At 48.6% G+C, this 6911-nt stretch overlaps 1 long non-coding RNA gene across 1 annotated transcript; it reads right to left on the bottom strand.

The window, feature by feature from the left end:
- Window positions 1–675: 675 nt before the first annotated feature.
- LOC129045846 (uncharacterized) lies at window positions 676–4982 on the bottom strand. The gene is made up of 3 exons (XR_008506183.2): window positions 4760–4982; window positions 993–1063; window positions 676–871 (listed from the first exon to the last, which is right to left on the bottom strand). It is a non-coding gene; the product is annotated as an uncharacterized LOC129045846 (long non-coding RNA).
- Window positions 4983–6911: the final 1929 nt, after the last annotated feature.

Raw genomic sequence — 6911 nt, 5'->3', positions numbered from 1 at the left:
CAGGGGCCTGACTGAGCCCAGCTCCCCCTCCTGGGACAGGCCACCTCATCTCCCAGACAGCTTCTCAGAGACCTCCCAGAAGTTCATGCACCCCTGTCCACTCCTTCTCCATTCAGTGGGGAAAGAGGTTGATGGAGGGCTAGAAGATGTGTTCTCTGTGCCGGACATGCTGGGGAGCGAGGCTGTGAACTCCGAGAGCTCCAGGGACGGAATGGCTCAGTCTCCTCTCAGGGACGTGCGGAAGCAGGGGCTGCCCCTGTCCTGGCTTCACTCGCTTTGTGCTTCGGGGCTCGGGGCTGCCAAACAGTATCCTCCCACTGGTAGGTAAATGGCTTAGGGAAGTATGGAACAGCAGTGAGCCAAGGATAAAGAGGATAGAGAAATAAAAAAGAAAGCCAGAGAGATAAAAAAGAGCCCTCGGGAAATGGCAGCTCTAGAAGGCAGCAAGATGCTTTCATCTTCCAGCAAAAGAACAGCATCTGATTCTTGGTGTTTGCAGATCTTTGCAAACTGAAGAACATTTTGGGAATATGGGAAGGCAGTGCTCTCTCTTTCAGGAGTGTGACTGTAGCTCCCTTTGACCTAAAGGGGTGGCTTTGGGCAAGTTGCTTAATCTCGCTTAGCTGCAGTTTCCCCTTTGAAAGACAGGATAATCATCTGTACCATATAAGGCAGATTTGGACTTAAACAACATAGAGGTTTATTATCCTGTCATGTGTAGGTCATTCCAAGATGCCATGGCAGTTCCATAGCCATGGGAGGCTCCAGGCTCTATCTTATGATTTCACCATCCCAGGCATGTGGCTTCCGACTTCAAGTTCACCCCATGGTCCAAGTTGGCTGTCAGAATGCCAACCGTGGTGTCTGGATCCTAGGTAGAAATTAGAAAGAAGAAGGGATGGGCAAAAGGGCATACTCCCAGCTGAGTCAGCCCCTTTCAAGGATTTTCCTGGGTCTCCTTCCCACCCTACCCCCCCAAAATTTTTGCTTACATCTCATCAACCATCCCCGGCCATCAGGGAAGGGAGGCTGGGAAATGTCTTCTAGTCTTGCATGTCGCCACCTAGAGTAAAAGGAGGCATCCGTTAGAAAGGAAGCAGATGAGAGGAGATGCTGGGCAGGTAGTCTGGGCTATAAAACCCCAGAGAGTCATTAAAGAACGACAGGAAGTAATACATGCGAATAAGCGCTTCGTAAGCTTGGAGGGTATGCAGGTGTTCACAGTCACGCTCCCCTGTAGATCCTGTAGAGTGGAAAGTGGGGGGGTCAGAGGCATTCAGGGTCAGTAGTCAATAAATGATAGAGCTGGGATTCCAACTTATGCCCATCTATGACTTTCCTGTCCCTTCCCTTCCAATGGGAGAGAGAAAGAATGGGTTTTTTTCGGGAGGTCTGTCGTGGATCTGTGCAGGGGAGGTCAGCAGTCAAGTGTAAACGGCCCAACGTCTACCCCGCTGAGTCTAGATTTCAAGGAGCGGGGATCCCCTTGCGAGCTGAGAGCCTCGGCTGTTGTCCACTGAGTGTGGACCACTGGTGGCCCCCAGTCGTCTTCAGTCTCAGGGAGCTTTGTTTACGATGTCTTCTTTGAAATTATGGATGCTTTTAATTCTACCTTTTACCAAGGTCCTTGGGACCAGAGGCCTTCAGGCACGAGCGCCTAGAAATCGCATCGTATTACATTATTAATTACCGTGTTATCTGGAGTCAACCAATGGACTGATGCTTTGGCAAGCAATGCTGTGAAATAGAAATCTTTCCTCGTCCCTCCTCCCTGCCTCTCCCCAGCGCACAGGCAGAAGGCAGGACATCATCCGCCCAAAGCTGTTCTGAACCCTTTGGAAGAAGCAGCTATGGCTGCTGGAGGCCACTGTCCTGTCCTGTGGGGGTGGGAAGCACTGTGGGTGCATATGAGAGAGACGTTAGCTCACTGGGAGCAGAATGATGGGGACAGACATCCTGGGGTGTCTGAAATCCAAGATAAGGGGTGGGTGGGACCAAGAGGACATGGACCAGCAGAAGATTTGGATTCGGTTAGCTTGTGAGGATAAGGTGCTAAAGAAGGGCTGCAAGCCTTCAGTGGACAGTCAGCCTTCTGAAATACAGGATCCCCCTGGAGTGCAGGCAGAAAGAACCTGGACTTGTTCGAGAAGCCTGAGAGGGAGCCCTGCTGCTTAGACCCCAGAGGGATGTCAGCTGGGTCAGTGGATCAACAGCTCCACGGGCCTGTCCTTGCTAGGCATCTGTGGCTGCCCCCCAAGCCTCCCTCGACTCTGTAGTCGCTTCCTGCTTTCCAAGTAATGCCTCAGAGGTCAGCACGTGGGGTACCTCCACCCAGAAGAGGACCATGAGAATAAGGTGTCAGCCCAGGGACCTGCTCTGCAGAAGGGAGCTCTTCTTTCTCCTTGGTCCCCCCAGTGCCGGGAGCCTTGAACTAATGCAGAGATCCTCTGGATTAAGGGCCATTCCCAAAGGTTTCTCACAGGCTTTCATGACACTCCAGGACAATCGAGGCAGGGCTGCTGGTAGGTGGTGGAGTTTTGAGTTGCAGGTGACAGGTGGTAGAAGCACCCCCTCTCTGTCTCCCACCATCTTCCAAGCGGTCAGACAGGCTGAGTCAGCAAGTCTTGATGGGCTCTTCAAGTGGGAGGCAAACACTTGGCCTCTTCCTGCTGCATCTCTACGGTGAGCAAAATCTCAACCTGCAGGATTGCTGTGAGGATTAAATCACATTCGTAAAACCCTTCATGTTGTGCTTGGTGCAGATTAGCTGCCTAACAGGTGTCAGCAACCTCCTCCGGCACAGGGCTCCTCCCTTAAGTAGTCCAAATGGGAACACAGGTGGGGAGGGCAGGTGGAAACAGGTGACGACTCCAAGGAGGAAGTGTTCTCATATCCTAAGACGGGGGCTCCAGGGACCAGGCGCTTTCACACACAGTGAAGGTCCGGCTCCTCCATCTTTCTTTTCGGTAATGAGAGCCACCAGCAAAGCTTTGGAGAGAGGCAACATGTCATAAAGCATTCAGGTTCAGATGTTGTCCAGTCTCTGCCATGCGCTGGTGAGATATTCTCAGGCAAGTTGCTTAACCTCAGTTAAGCCTCCGTCACCTGGTCTATGGTGACGGAGAGTCATCATGCGGAGAGTCATCATGCCGCCCTCAGCAGGCCGGCAGTCTCTGAGGAAAGCCCCCGAACCAGCCCTGATGGTGCAGGTGACCAGGGAGCTGGAGCCAGCATGCACAGCACCCCAAGGCCCCCCCCTGGTTAGCTCCGGAGCCTCTGCCAGAGAAAGGCCAAAGCCAGGCAGCTGAGAGATTTCTCTTTCCTGGGTGTGGATGAGCATGCAGGAAAACCACCAAGATGAGGCCATCTCCTGTGGGATTCCCACCCTGATTCCACTCTCCTATCGTCATCAGACATGACCTTGCCCAGCTTCACAGCACTTTGGGGGCAGGATAAAGGAGGCAAGAGACTCTGGTCCAGAGAAATGTACACCGCTGGGATCATAGGCCTGGAACGAATGAGAACTCAGGCTTCTCATAACCGATGCCCAAGATTCAGACTCATCTTACTTTCTCATACATGCGTGCACATGGACACCTACATAGATAGCGCCTAAACAAGCTGGACACATACTTTTAAAACTTGCACTTGAAGTCGATGAGAAACAGAGCACCTTTACATGGCAAGCGAGTACTTGGCATCTTCCTTGGTACATCTGTAACAGTGGGCAAAATCCCCACTTGCCAAATTACTGCGAAAATCAAATCACACACAGAAAACACTTCACACAGTGCCTGATGCGGGATAGAGCTTAAGATGTTAACGATGTATTACTGTGTGCAGACTTGTCCCGGATCCACTCACATACAGTCATGCAGGTTGTGCCCTGCCCCATTCCAGGAGACACCAGTCCCATAGATTATCATGTCCATGGCCCTTCCTGGATTTGGGCAGTGTACATCCTGCACCACCATCCTGAGCACAAACCACTCCAGGACATCCCTTCTGCCTTTGACTCTCAGCTGAACTTCCTATCCCTTCACTTGCTCTTCCCCAGCTCTAAATCACCCCACTGGTGGAGAGCCTAAGTGGGGTAGCCAGCCAGGAAGGCAATGTGCAAAAATACTGAGGGCAGTCTGCTTTCTTCGCTCCCTCTCTCAAGGTTTACCTGAATCTTTAGTCTCTTGTCATTTTTTAGGGCCAGTGGCTGGTTTGGGGGGGCACGGTGTGCTGCCTGATAGTGCTGCCTGGGTGCTTGGGAGCCTGGTTGGGCTACAGTGGCCACCAGGTGGAAAAAGGATATTGGGGGTCCCTGGGGTGTTTTAGCTTCAGCACAAGCTGGAGAAAGAAACCGCGGGGCTGATGCTGTTATTTCAGCTTCAGTGATGTTGAGTCCCAACCCCGAGTCATTTATGCGATGAGCCTGCGAGGCAAGGCCAGAGCCCGGCTCTCAAGGCCGGCCCAGTCCCCAATGCACTAATGACACTTGACAGACACCAAATCCTTGCAATTTCCAAACAAAACCTTGACGCTCTAATCCCAGGGCTCCCGGAAACACTCCATTGCTTTGCCAGGCTTTGCTCAGCTGGTTCTCACTGATTGCCAACAATCCCCAGCTGAGCAAGTTCCTTGCCCTCCAGCCCCTCCCTCCCTCTTAACCCTCCTCTGCCCGCTCCCTTGTCCCCGCTTCAGCTGGGGAGCCCTCGGAGAAGCTGGCCAGACAATGCACCCTGACTTATGCTGCTTAAAATTACATCACCTGTTTGTACATGCTTTCTCTGGTTGCTGAAATGACGTCCGCGGGTTGGCGGGGCCGGGATGAGCAGATGCACCCTGTTAATGGTACAGAGTTCCTGGGTTCCTTCAAATATCATCCGCCAAATAGCAAAAGGTGGCAGCCCTTCACTCAAAAAGGCTTTGCACAAGACACGAGACAGAAGCAGGCTCACAGCCAGATTTCAGTTCTTTATACTCCGCTCCAGTTCTTGTTCTTAAAAGAGAGAGGGTGGGCTTTTCTGTATCATTATTTTAATTATGGAATAATTCAGACTTACCAAAAGAAAGGCCAAATAATATCATAAGCAACTGTGTATCCACCACCTAACTTAAAAAAGGGAAATATTGAATGTGTGGAAAGCCACACGGTACGCCAATACCATTTTCTGTTCTCTACCCCAGATGTTACCACCATCTGAAATTGGGTCTTTACTGTCCTCCTGTGTCTTTATACTTCACACTATTTTGTCACCTTTTTATCTTGAGATACTTGTCACTTCACATGCAGAGGTAAGAAATAATAGAGAGAACCCATATAGCCCACACACCCTTCACCCAGTTTCCTCTGGTGCTAACATCTTGCAAAACTATAGTGCAATATCACAACCAGAAAACCGACATTGATGCAACCACTAACCTTGTCCAGATCCCACCAGTTTTATGCACACTTGTGTGTGTTTGTGCATGCATGTGTGCCTGTGTTGGGGGTGCATTTTGCTCTACTTAGCTCTATGCGAGTTTTCCTCATGTGAAGATCCGTGTGACCACCACCACAGTGAGACGCAGACAAAGCTACCTTCATCTCTCTCCTTCCCCAGGCCCCTGACAACCATTAATCTGTTCTTCATTTCTATTATTTTGCCATAGCAAGTTATATAAATGGAATCCTATTGTGTAATCATTTAAGATTGGTTTTTTTTTTTTCCCAGTAAACAGAATGCCTTTGAAATCCATTTAGTGTTGCATCTATCAGTAGTCCGTCCTTTGTTGTTGCTGAGTAGTATTCCACTGTATGGATGTATCACAGTATGTTTAACCATTCATCCACTGGAGAATATTTGGGGTATTTCCAGTTTGGTGCTCTTACAAATAAAGCTGCTATGAACATTTGTATAGAAGCTCTTCTTTGAACATAAGTTCTCATTCTTCTGATGTGAATGGCTGAGATTGCAATTGCTAAGTTTTATGGTAAGCACATGCTATTATTTTTTAAATATGACACTTCTTTGAAACATATAATGGTATCACACTGTGTATATTCTTCCGCAACTCACTTCTCTCTCAACACATGTTCCTTCAATCATATTCATGTTGATATATGTAGTTCTAGTTTATTTACTTGTACTGATATGTAGTAGTCATTATGAATATGCTATAATTTATGTATTCACTCTAGTTCCCATTCTGAAAGGCCTAAAGTTGTGGCATGGGAATGGTTTTGTAGGCAAGAAAGTAATTTGCCTTCCTAGTTTTAGAATGTTGCAATATGGAATAAGCCTTAATTTGTCTAGAAGACAAGACTTGGTAATTTGGTCTTGATTCCGTCCACTAGATTACCTTGGTAAAGTCACTTGGCCTCTCTGAGCTCAGCTTTCTCATCTGTAAAATGGGACCCTTAATAATAATAGTAAATATTTGACTTAATTCTTATGGGAATTAAGTGAAAATATAGTACATTTACTAAAATAAACTAAAACATGTTGAATAAATGGCAATTAATTTTATTAGTTAATGATTACAATTAAATACCAAATACCACCAATGGAAAGAACAACCAAAGTAGGCATTCTTGGACTTTTCATGGAAAATCCAATTTCAAATAATTTCTCCCATTGTCCCCCTAAACTGGCTTGTCAGCCCTGTCCTGCCATCAATAAACAAGGTCAGGGTAACCCCAGAGGTCCTGGTCCTGACCTTACCCTAGGGTGACGATTGTTATTGTACTTTAAGATGAGGAACCAGAGGCTCAGACACTGAGGACCACACAAGAGCTGACTCCATGGCCTTTAGTCTGGATCCAGAGTCCACACTCCTCCAGCTTCCTCGCTGCCATGAGTGGCCTCTGGGGGACCCTGGGTTGCCCATGCTCGGCATGCAGACAGAGAGTGTGGAGGTGGTAGGCTCCAGTTCTTCTC

Source organism: Mirounga angustirostris, unplaced genomic scaffold (genome assembly GCF_029215605.1).
Source record: "Mirounga angustirostris isolate CCGP_5_RB_7025 unplaced genomic scaffold, mMirAng1.0.hap1 SCAF_6, whole genome shotgun sequence".
Lineage (NCBI taxonomy): Eukaryota > Metazoa > Chordata > Mammalia > Carnivora > Phocidae > Mirounga > Mirounga angustirostris.
This window is presented reverse-complemented; position numbering and strand designations above follow the sequence as displayed.